The sequence below is a fragment of the Schistocerca piceifrons genome, chromosome X (assembly GCF_021461385.2).
Source record: "Schistocerca piceifrons isolate TAMUIC-IGC-003096 chromosome X, iqSchPice1.1, whole genome shotgun sequence".
Lineage (NCBI taxonomy): Eukaryota > Metazoa > Arthropoda > Insecta > Orthoptera > Acrididae > Schistocerca > Schistocerca piceifrons.
The window spans coordinates 804,647,915-804,661,622 of NC_060149.1; positions in this window are offsets into that span (position 1 = coordinate 804,647,915).

Genomic DNA, 13,708 nt, shown 5'->3' on the forward strand with positions numbered 1-13,708 from the left:
ATGAGCTTCTTGTTTGTTTAGAAGATTCAGAAACTGAGGGTGGAACAGACGTACTAAGCCTGTCTGAACGTCATATAGTCACGGGTATAGAAATGGCAAATATAGGTGGATATAAGCTTTCAGCACATGTAAGTAGAGACGCTATGGAAAGAGGAGGAGTTTCTGTACATGTTAAAATCTGTCACAGTGTGAAAACATATAGAGCAACGTATGGAAACATGTGCCTGTGAGCTTAAACTAGAAAATGGTTCTATTATAATTGTGGCCGTGTATAGGTCCCCATTGGCAAAATTTTCAACTATTTTTGAAAAACGTGGATTCTTTGTCGTTCTGTCTGTCAGACAGAGGAAAACAAATTATTGTTTGTGGGGATTTCAATGTAGATTTTCTGAAAGAGTTCGATAGAACGCCTAACCTTGAAGTATTATTGGTTCTTTTAATCTGACATCAGTTATTGATTTTCCTACTCTGGTGGTACAGGAAAGCAGCACACTGATAGATAATGTTTTCATAGACCAAGATAAATTTAATCAAATAAAAACGTTTCCTGTCCGATCACGTTGCACAGCTAGTTACAGTAATGAAAAACAGTCCTCCAAAGTAGTGTGTTCAGTTAATGATTTAACAATTCAAAATGTTAGGGAAAGCTTGAAACAGTTAGACTGGGGTGAGGTGTGCACGGAACATGATGCTAATTTAAAATTTAACCATTTCATGAAACCTTTATGAGTATATTTGAAAACAGTTTCTCTAAGAAAACAGTGAAATATAATTGTAAAAAATCATGTAAAAATCCATGGCTTACTAAAGGGTTAAAAATACCTTGTAAACAGAAAAGGTAAATGTATCTTATAGCTAGGAGGAGTAATGATCTCGAAACATTGCAACATTATGAAAACTACTGCACTGCATTAAGTAAAGTCATTAAAAAGTCCAGATGTATGTGCATTACGTCATCTGATACTAAAATTAAAACTATCTGAAATATTGTCAAAAGGGAAACAGGGCAACTGAGAGCACAGGAAGATTGTATTTCTATCATACACAATGAAAAGTTTGATACCAAGAAGTCAGAAGTAGAAAATATTTTGAATAACCATTTTTAAGTGTTGTAGAGAAAACAGGATCCAGCTATTCATTAGAAAATGCAAGGCAGTATATGGAAGAGACAGTACCTATGCATTTTGATAAAACTGAAATTCAACCCACCTCTCCTACTGAAATTAGGAAAACAATAAATTCACTCAAAAGTAATAGCTCACAGGGAATTTATGGCATTTCGAACAGAGTACTAAAAGCTTGTTCCCAACAAATAAGTAGGATTCTCAGCCACATATGTAGTAGCTCACAGAAACAGGGCATTTTCCCAGATAGACAGAAATACACTATTGTTAAACCGTAGCATAAAAAAGGGGATAGGTCTGATGCTAACAACTACCACCCAATCTCACTTCTGACAGCTTTATCTAAAATTCTTGAAAAAGTAATGTATTCAATATATAGCATCACATATTTGTAAAAGTGAAGTACTAAAAAAATGTCAATTTGGTTTTCAGAAAGGCTTTTCAACAGAGAATGCTACATGTGCTTTCACTGATCAAATATTAAATGCATTGGATAACCGAACATTACCCATTGGGATATTTTGTGATCTCTCAAAGTGTTTTTACTGTGTGAATTATGAAATTCTTCTAGATGAATGGAACAGTGCACAAATGGTTTAATTCATACTTAACTGGAAGAATGCAGAAGGTTGAAATTAACAGTACAGATAGTCTGCAAACACCAGTAGAGTCCTCAACTAGCTGGAGCCCACCCAAGATTACCTTGCAGGCATTTATTTAAGGAACTGTGTGTGTGTGTGTGTATGTGTGGGGGTGGACATACAGATTGTAGAGGAATGTCAAGAAACGAACAGTTTGGAATTACATTTGGGAATGTAAACGTGTAGAAATAAATTCCTGTCTTTGAACATTCTCTTGCCTTCTTTGATCAAGTGCAGGATTAATAGATTTTGTGCTTTTTCTGTCACTTGACGTAGGTCGTTATCAACATGAAAGGCAATCCCGGTTTGTTTAGACTTCTTAAACGAAGAGTACCCACATTTTAACCAAACCGTACACTGAAATTTCTCCTGTTTGGCCTGTGTATCTTCGGACGTGACCTACAGTTAAGTCCATACTCGTATATCCCTAATCGACTATATGGCTTGCTGTTGTTTAGAATACTGCGGATAATTTTATCCCTTATGGCGTTATTGGTATAAAAGTTGAGTTTGATATTCCTTCCTAATGAAAGGTTTGCTACTTTATATAAAACTTTTCCCAAATTTTCAATTTTTTTCCTTTTGCTGTCATGTGGTGTTACGCGGTGTTGGTTTGTCTACTTTGCTGTTTCTGTGAGAATTTATCTTAATATTTACCTCATTAGTTAATTTTTATTGTGTTTTGGACTGCATAAATTAATGCTAAATTGAACTGATATGGTCTCAGTTTCTTCATGTTAATTGCGTGATTCCTACTCCAGCCACATGACGGTGTTTCAGAATTTTTCATTTATTGACCAGTATCAATATTTCATAGATAATAATGTAATTCCGTTATACATTTGACCTCTAAAACAGCCCTGAAGCTTGAAGGTGCGGGAGCTACTGAGTTACAATCAACTACAAACTGTTATTTGACCTCATTCTGCTAAAATCACATATCCACCATTTTCATCGTTTTCTACTAAATAGACACTGCTATAATGGAATCATTATTCGTATATAATCTGTTACATGTGGGTATAGTTCCTGTTTCAGATGACGGATTCTCGCTGCAGTGCAAAATAGGCAGAGTACTCCCTTACCCTAAATGAATTGACCGATTTATACTCTTAATAATTTATAGCGTTAATCAGTCAAGACGCAAGTTTACTAGAAAATAAAGGATGTGGCCAAAATTTTTCGGGTATTTCACTCAATGCGCCGTGCGGCTAAGCATCTGGGAGCGTATAGAAATACGGATACCACTATTAAATTTCCAGTCGGGAGTTTAACTTCAAGGCTTGTAGGTCTCACACTAAGTAGTTCAAGTGCTAGTCGAATTTCTCACGATATGGGTAAAATTCTTAAGCCACAGTACAGGGGGTAAAAAAATGTAAAGTCATATGGGACTGTTGGCTAGGATAGACGCAGGCTAGGGGAGATGTACGTCCAGTCGCCTAAATGGAAATTTTGTTCTAGCCTTCGCTCACAACGGCGCGTTGCGAAGTGTGAGAGTTGTGTGTTACGCGATTTCTCATGGATGAGTTACAATAAATAGATTTGTTACCAGTAGATTCGAGCAACACATTTTACGGAGATGCTTTGGGAATCCCTGGAGGGAAGGCGACCTTCTTTTCGAGAAACACTATTGAGAAAATTTAGAAGACGGGTATTTAAAGCTGACTGCCAAACGATTCTACTGCCGCCAACATACACGACCGCGAATATAAAATACGAGAAATTAGGTCTCATACAGAGGCATACAGACAGTCATTTTTCCTTCGCCCTGTTTGCGAGTGGAACAGTAAAGGAAACGACAAGTAGTGGTACAGGGTACCCTCCACCACACACCTACGTTGGCTTGCGGAGTATCTATGTAGATGTTGATGTAGGAACATAGGTAAGTACGCAAAACAGTCAAAACTATCATTTTTCAGCTCTAACTAATCTTATAATGAGCGACTGCATGGTTTACTGCACAGAACAATATCTGCTTAGATATGGTGATTCATTTTACAGTAGAATTCTTCTGAGCAACTACTCCTGCTTTTCGCCGTTATCCTCTAATTTAGTCTTGCACGTTTAAAATAAAATCGCAAGTAAAAAACTTATTTTCTCATTAATCAGTGACTCTCACTGAAGTTCATCTCTGTGTGGAAATGGATGGATGGTTCCAGGGGGTTTGTTTTTGTATGCTCTAATCGTAACATGGACATACAGCTGTCTGGTAGGACGATTACGCAGATCGACTAAGGAAAACTGAAATAACGCACTTTATATCTCTTTTTTCGTAAATTCTATTCATCATTACGTGGAATCATGTATTACGTATTTTATCATCAGCTGGTTGACAGTATTTCAAAATTTAGGAAGCACATCTTTTGCCTTGTTATTTGAGAATGAGAAACACATATTTATGTGATGCAATGGAAAGGCCTAGCCGTTCGGGTCTCCCAATGTTATTTATTACATGAATAAGTTTTCAAAGCATACACATTCTGTACAACGTGACAGCAAACAGAACGTGTCGCCAAAACGTTCGTGAGCACACGTTATGTAGCCGTTTCTATTGTACAAGTAACGCTGCTTGAAACGACATTCTAGATTTAGTGCTGTTGCTTTCTCACTCGTGAAGCCTCCATTCTTTCCCCTCTGAGGTTGCTGCAGTTTCGCTATACGATAAAAGTCCGCTTACGAAGACCAATAATTCGCCAACGACTGAAGTGAATATGTATACAGTCGTCTAAACAATTGTGTATATTTACTTGAATCAGTTTAGCTTACGTACGTGGTGTTACCGGGAAATTCTAATTATTTACGTGTCCCATGTCACTCTGAAAGACCGGTATACTACATATTACTTGCATTTTGTCGCGCGTTGAACGTTTCCCTATGAGTCGACATAATCACAATTTCATATCCCTTTTCCTCGTCCTTTTAAGTATAAAATATAGATACGTAAATACACTAGTCTGACGGGGCGTTTTGTCCTTCTTTTTCTACATACTGGTTCTCTGATTTTCCTTTTAGAGACACTCAGCTGTTGCTTAATGTTGATACTTAACGTTGCACAAATTTATCCCAAGTTCACTGCAACGGCTGTGATGTTTTAAAGTAAATTGTTCAAATGGTTCAAATGGCTCTGAGCACTATGCGACTTAACTTCTGAGGTCATCAGTCGCCTAGAACTTAGAACTAATTAAACCTAACTAACCTAAGGACATCACACACATCCAAGCCCGAGGCAGGATTCGAACCTGCGACCGGAGCGGTCGCTTAAAGTAAATGATTTGCTGTGTAGATATATGAGCTCCTTGAATTTAGACAGAAAGTTACCCTGCTTTCTGCAAACATTTAGGACTATCAGCGCAAATATACAGGATGATTCAAAAAGAATACCACAACTTTAAAAATGTGTATTTAATGAAAGAAACATAATATAACCTTCTGTTATACATCATTACAAAGAGTATTTAAAAAGGTTTTTTTTCACTCAAAAACAAGTTCAGAGATGTTCAATATGGCCCCCTCCAGACACACGAGCAATATCAACCCGATACTCCAACTCGTTCCACACTCTCTGTAGCATATCAGGCGTAACAGTTTGGATAGATGCTGTTATTTCTCGTTTCAAATCATCAATGGTGGCTAGAAGAGGTGGCCGAAACACCTTATCCTTAACATGCCCCCATAAGAAAAAATCGCAGGGGGTAAGATCAGGGCTTCTTGGAGGCCAGTGCTACATTTTCATCACTCGTTCTCGGCCGTTCAGAACTTTTCCCTTTGCACAAACACCCCTTCTCTGTAAACTGTTTATACCAACGTTTAATACACCACCTATCAGGAGGTTTAACACCATACTTCGTTCGAAATGCACGCTGAACAACTGTCGTCGATTCACTTCTGCCGTACTCAATAACACAAAAAGCTTTCTGTTGAGCGGTCGCCATCTTAGCATCAACTGACGCTGACGCCTAGTCAACAGCGCCTCAAGCGAACAAATGTACAACTAAATGAAACTTTATAGCTCCCTTAATTCGCCGACAGATAGTGCTTAGCTCTGCCTTTTGTCGTTGCAGAGTTTTAAATTCCTAAAGTTGTGGTATTCTTTTTGAATCACCCTGTACTTTTCTAGCAAGTGAGATGACACAGTGGTTGAGACATAGGATTCGCATTCTGTAGGAAAGGTGAGTATATCCTCATTCATATATTTGGATTTAGGTTTCACGTAATTTCCATGCATTGCTTAACGGCAAATGCCAGGATGGTTCCTTTACAAAAGACACGACCGATCTCATTTACCATATTTGTCCAATTGAGTTTGTGTTCAAACTCTAATGACATCCTGGTTAATGGGACATTAAGTTCTTATATATTTTCCTTCTAATTGAGTAACAGTGTAGTAAACAGTAGCTGTGATGTGTCGTACTGAGTGCTACAGCGTATACTGACTTTACTTACTGCTCTTAGTAATTCATTTGCTCTAGCCTACCTTCATTGCTCCAGGTATTAGTTCAGTCTGCGGCCACCGATAAAGATGAATCATACGAATTAGAATAATTTCAAACTGTTGTCCTAACTTGATTCTCTTGAAATCTTTAAAAAGAGAAGGTGGTTTGTATTTATTTACAAAAGCTGCATTTTTCATGTGAACTAGCGCTAATTAAGACAACAAGCCCTGCCCTGATATTATAGATGGGTTGCCATAATCAGTAGTTCGGTCCAGGACGGTTATTTCATTGTATTCCTTATTATTCCTTATAATTTCCTCGTACTATATCAGCCACTACTTCCTATCGTCATCCCATGTTCGTGTGGTTCGCTTTACATTTCTTCCACAATTTTGGATAATATTAGTTCTAAGTTTGCACCTGGATGCTCTTCCCGCTGACTCAGTTAACCTAAGGCACGAAATCTGCTAAAGAATGAAAAAACTAGCAAAGCGGAAAATGGTGTCTGAGTAGTATGAAATTTGGTCTGTACGTTGTCGAATTTAACTGTCAATGTATAGTGTTTTATATGGCAGAGACTGAGAATGATCTCGGCATTTATCTCACCAATCTTGGGAAAGTGCTTAAAAGCTATACTGACTTTCTGCGTACCGGACCAACTATCGTTTTTACGGCGCAGTTTGATCCAAGTTTCGGGAGTGAATGCAGTACGCGTTAAGCTAGACGATAAGTTGCTATGTAAACCACTATCTTCGATGAAAAGGAGTAGTACTAGGGACATAACTATGGAAGGAGCGACCGAGACAACGCCTCAGGATCTCCAATGGCAAGGACCCTCTGGTGCCTGAAAGAAATAAAGTATGGAAAACTTAAAATGAGAGGGAGAAATCACGAAGTTGAAAATACAGCATGCAACTATGTACTGGTAAGTTCACAAATATTCACAAGGCTTTAATTTAAAAATGTTGGTCAGCATAAATATCTTGGTTGTATATGGTTGACTTACCTTGTTTTTCATATAAAAATCTCAACTTTCCCAACTGCTGATTTATAAAGAGGTCCTTGGTTAACGTATTATTTTACTAGAGATCCTTGTCTTTTAAAATATAATTCTTGTCAGTTTATGATAATAAAATGTATTCTTAATGGAATGCAAATTCTGCAGCCGTTGTTGCATTCCACGGGAAGAGTGAATATTTATATTGTTTTCTTTCTGAAATAAATTGGTGGAACCTCGGTTGTGTGTCTATTCTTTTAGCCAATCAGCCTCTGGCTATAGGGTCTGGTCTCAGAGTTACCACAGAATAAATGGAAAAATACGGTATCAAACTGATTAGCATGAGGTCTAGTTTTGTAAAGAGAGATTTAAATGCTTGAAAGCAATCAGGGTAACTAAGAAAAACGTAATTAGTTTCTATGTGGGAAAATTACACAGACACATTTCTTAGCCAGACAATGAGTTAGAAAGGGACAAGTGGAGTATCAGATTAACTAGCGTGAGGTCTAGTTAAAAACAGAAATTCAAATCTTATCTTCATCTTTAAGGTTAGCTATGATTCAAATTTCGTTATAGTTTATGGTATTATGAACATTACAACATATTAATTATTTTACTAGATGTTGTCTCCCACAAGGCACGCCATAAGACCATAAGACAAAAGAATCGGTACGTCATATAACAAAATAAATTTTCCAAGAAGGTAATGGAAACTTGTCCCACAACATAAGGAAAAACAGTGAGACGCGATTTCTTGTATATTGTAAGTTAGCTATTTTCTTATTTTTAAGTGTGTCCAGCAAAAAAGATGAATTAATGGATAACCCTAAATACATATAAGTACGATGTATTAATATCGTTAATTGGTCACATTAGAGAACAGTTGGAAATTTTGGCGAAGAAAAATTTCATAAACTGAAACAAATTACAAAAGAAGCTTCTTCTGTCAGAATAGATTTATGACAAAAATAAAACAATAAATGAACTTCGAAAGTTCAGTTCTGTGAACTACTTAAGTGAAATTGGTGACTGCAGGCCAATGCTGTATGAAGAACGACACGTGTCGTTTTCACATTGGTCACTCTCACTTATTCCCACGTTCATCCTCGGTGAACATACATCTGAAGTAGCCTGTGACACATTGCCACAGCGCGCTGTAGCTTCCTGGCCACAAAAAACCTATAGAATGATCAGAGAAACTGGCTAGTTTGCTTCAGTTTTTTCCTGTTACGTGGTCCAATATTGCCTATCGGGCTCGCATCTGGATTGTTATCTTCGCTTTCTGTCTGGTTCTATATGCACTTCTGTCATGCAGATAGAAGTGACTTGAAGTTTGGTTTTTATACAATTACTTTTAACAGCCAGGGACTGTTTTAACGAGTCACGATTATCGTCTGTAGTAGAATATGGACTACACGTGACTACATGGCTTACGTACGTAACCTGTACAAGTATTCCACAATACGAAATCTGCATAATATTTTCACATGACTAAGCTTCTCAAAAATCTGAAGTAAAACAACTTTAAAGATTTTTTAGTGTCGAAATCTGGTCACATGACCACACATAATATCTCATCACATAATCACCAAGCGCTTGGCGTAGAGACCAGTCAGTAAATACGTGTGAGCGTTCATGGCGTTACTGGGGTACGAAATTATTTATCGATGGTTAATATACGACGGATCTGAAGGACTAAGAATACCGACGATTTGGTGCCACAAAAGCCGGCATTTGTGTGGTGATGCAGTTAAAGTGAATATAGTGGACGTAAACAAGACAAACTCTATGTCCAGCTTTGCAGAGCATCGGATGTTTCTTACGTCCAAACACCATGTTCAGCTACCAAAACACAGAAACTGGTATTGCGCTGTCGGGAAGCTGACTATGAAAAACGACGGTAGTCTTGTCAGATCACTGATGATCGTCCGTTACACAGGTTCACTGCAGCAAACGATTCACCTAGCGCAATTTATAATTTATGCTTGCAAGAGAAAGAACTGCAAGTTACATAGAAATATTAGATATAAAATAACTATAACAACTTCCTTCAAAGTAAATAGAATCTAAAATTCTGAAACTATTTTTGATGTAGGTAAATGTGATTGTTAGAACGAAGATTTATGTCATGTTGCTTGAGTATACTTAACAAAAAAGCCAAACTGTGTCGTCCAGAAATATTTCGTTATACTGTACGTCCAATAATATCGATTATCGTGGAATAAGTTGATAGTATGTGTGGGATTTTTAGTTTAATTGGTCCTATCTGTAATTCTGTCAGGAGACTTCAAGAATAATCCTGATAAATGCATTACAGAATACGAGTAATCATCAAGTATACCACTCACGCCATTCTATGTATCACTAAACCAATACGTCCGAGCTGTTCTGGTACAATTAACTCTAGGCAAACTACTGTACACGGATAGATTGCGGAAGCTCACATTATATAGAATCTGCTGGAAACTGAGCGAAATAATGCCTAGATCATAATTTAAAACTGGAAGAACGGTGAAAATTAATATTTTAGAATACAGGCAGAGAAATTCTGAAGTATAATAATGCGTTTAAACTTTTCTGTCCGTTGTTTTAGCCCATTATTTTCTTCAAACTTTACGTTTTAAATGAAGATCTTCTTCGTTTTAACAGTAAATGGAACTGTGAGTCCTGAACTGGAAAAATACTTAAGTATTACTCGACAATTTTTTTTATTATGGTCGTGGAATAGCAGGCTCATATTCCTTGATGCACTTCAAATACGATTTTTTAGTGGTTCGTGGTTATAAATTGGGGTCGCTTCAGACTCACGCAAAGTATCAGTTATTGTTCTACAATATATGATAAAATGATAGTTCGAGTTCGATAAGCGTGCTCGTTGCCTTGAGGTGCAGAGGAAGTTTGGAGTGCTCACAGTGTAGGAAAACGAGGCACGAAAGTGTTTGCAATAAAGCTGAAAGCATTTGTGACATTCACCTAATAAAAATGAAAATGATTATATTTTCTATACAAGAGGGGACTATACAAAGTTAGTAGTCCTGTTTCAGCAATTTATCGTAAGCTGCTGCAAATAACATAACGTCCCACGTAACTGAAAGAGGTTAGGCATCATGATATTTTTCATCACGGTTTGAAAGAAATATGTGAAGAGTTGCACATACTTTATATCTAACTGAAATTCATTTGTTTTATATGTTTAGCATCTCCATCTTGTTGACGATAGTATCTTAAAGGCATATGGCCACTTTGTATTTTATTACATAAAGGAATACTTACACCCTCCGGCTGCACTTTACTGATGTTGGTTATTAATGCAAGATACATAATCGATTTCTTACTACATTTTCTGTCTTCAGATGTTTTCTGTATGAATAAAAGTTTTCGGCCACTCCTATGTAATGTGAAATTACAAAAGGAGGCGGGTAATATTGTGTTGTCAATTGACAAGCAGTAATAGTAGAACGGGTCGGTGACTTCGAACGTGGATTAGTCACTGGATGTTACCTGAGTGAAAAACCCATAAGAGGCGTTTCAACACTTCTAAGGCTGCCCAAGACAACTGATTGTGAAGTGGAAACGCAAAGAAACAGCCACAGTTAAATCACGATCAGGCAGACCTCACGTACTGTCAGACAGGGGATGGTTGTAAAAAAGCGCATGAAATCAGCGGAGTGAGGGCCATAAAGCTACAAGGAGTCTAGCTAGCATAATGATTGCGCGTAACGAGCTAAAAATGGGGTACAATGGTCCAACAGCTAGTCATAGGCTACACATTCCTGCAGTCAGTCCTAAGCCACCCTGGAGGTTGAGTAAACAGCAACGCCACTGGAAACGATGATTTGGAGTATTGAATAACACTATATTGTGTGGCATTCCAATGGAAAGGTTTGGGTGTGACGAATGCCTAGTGCACACAACCTGCGATCATTGTGCAGTGCCAGGCACTTAGGGAAAAGCTAAATACGGAAGAATATGAAAACATTTCACTGCATTGTGTACTGTGTACCTTGGACGGACAGTTCGAGGAAAACGATTTTTTCTGGATGACAGTGCTCCCTGTCATAAAATACACTACGGGTCATTAAAATTGCTACACCAAGAATAAATGCAGATGATAAACAGGTATCCATTGGACAAATATATTATACTAGAATTGCCATGTGATTACATTTTCACGCAATTTGGGTGCATAGATCCTGAAAAATCAATACCCAGAACAACCACCTCTGGCAGTAATTATGGCCTTGATACGCCTGGGCATTGAATCAAACAGAGCTTGGATGGCGTGTACAGGTACAGCTGCCCATGCACCTTCAAACACGATACCACAGTTCATCAAGAGTAGTGACTGGCGTATTGTGACGAGCCAGTTGCTCGGCCACCATTGACCAGACGTTTTCAATTGGTGAGAGATCTGCAGAATGTGCTGGTCAGGGCAGCAGACGAACATTTTCTGTATCCAGAAAGGCCCGTACAGGACCTGCAACATGCGGTCGTGCATTATCCTGCTGAAATGTAGGGTTTCGCAAGGATAGAATGAAGGGTAGAGCCACGGGTCGTAACACATATGAAATGAAACGTCCACTGTTCAAAGTGCCGTCAATGCGAGGTGACCGAGACGTTTAACCAATGGCACCCCATACCATCACGCCGGGTGATACGTGGCCGTTGGGATCCAGCACGGCGTTCCGTATTACCATCCTGAACCCACCGATTCCATATTCTGCTAACAGTCATTGGATCTCGACCAACGCGAGCAGCAATGTCGCGGTACGATAAACCGCAATCGCGATAGGCTACAATCCGACCTTTATCAAAGTCGGAAACGTGATGGTACGCATTTCTCCTCCTTACACGAGGCATCACAACAACGTTTCACCAGGCAACACCGGTCAACTGCTGTTTGTGTATGAGAAATCGGTTGAAAACTTTCCTCATGTCAGCACGTTGTAGGTGTCGCCTCCGGCACCAACCTTGTGTGAATGCTCTGAAATGCTAATCATTTGCATATAACAGCATCTTCTTCCTCTTGGCTAAATTTCGCGTTGTAACACGTCATCTTTGTGGTGTAGCAATTTTAATGGCCAGTAGTGTAGCTTCTATCCAGATTCCCAACTTGAACCCAATGGAACACATCTGGGATGAGCCACAACGTCGACTTCAGTCCACAACCCAGCGATTTCACTTCAGAGCCCAGAGCTCTTGTGGAAGAGTGGAATGGCATTCCTCCACAGACTTTAGAAACGTCATTGAAAATTTCCCCAAAAGATTTCAAGTTGTCATAAAGATGAAGGGAGGACACACCCGATTTTACTACCGGATACATTTGATCACGTAGTGTGCAAGGGGCACGAATCACGTCTACATCGACACAAAGAAATACGTTCATACTTGGATAGCCGCTAACCAGTGGTATCCCGTCATACGACTTTACCATCTATGTACAATCATGTGAAAATTGAGCGTAATTATAACTAGGAATCACATCATGTATTCACGTATGGTACCATACCTGAGCATGAATCAGCATTTGGGGTTAAAGGGCAAAATCAAGTGCATTTTCAAAAATGGTTCAAATGGCTCTGAGCACTATGGGACTTAACATCTGCGGTCATCAGTCCCCTAGAACCTAGAACTAATTAAACCTAACTAACCTAAGGACATCACACACATCCATGCCCGAGGCAGGATTTGAACCTGCGACCGTAGCAGTCACGCGGTTCCGGACTGCGCGCCTAGAACCGCTAGACCACCGCGGCCAGCCAAGTGCATTTTCTTAAGAGCGACGTTTTCCAAATTTTAGCCACACTCGCAAATGCCGTAACGTCAAGGAAATACGTCTCATTCGCCAGACCGTGCCGCGTTGTTAAGTCACTGACCAACATTCGGGAAGATAGAGGTTTTGATCCCGCTCCGGCCATCTAGATTTAGATTTGACGTAAATGGTTTCTGTGGAAAGACCGCGGTTGATTTCATACCGTATGTTTGACCAACAGAGCTTTTTCTCTAGCTGCATAGTGTATATGGGACACGAATCACATCTACATCGATAAAAGAAAATACGTACATGCGTGGATAGCAGCTAACCATTGGTATCCCGCCATACCACTTTACCAAGTAGGTAAAATGAAGTAAAGTTATGCGAAAACATTTTTGTTTAATTCAAAGCACAAATGAAACCCAGACTGACTGTCGAACGTACCAACCAAAACATAGGGCAGTTGTTACAAAATACGTTTTATATTCGTCTATAATGCTACATTTGCGTGTGGAACAGTATTTGGCTGCAGGGGCCAGATAAAGTGATTTTACCTGAATGGATTAAGGCAAATACTGGAATGATTTCGATAGAGAGGCCGTGATCGATCTCCTTCCACATGGTTGACCAATCCGATCTTCTTCACTAGCTGTAATCGTGTCTCTTTTAAACTAACATACTTTAGATTTTATAGTAGAACAGGAGCTTCTACATTTACTCATGTGCGATGAAGTGTTAAGGAAGCTGTATGCAACTCA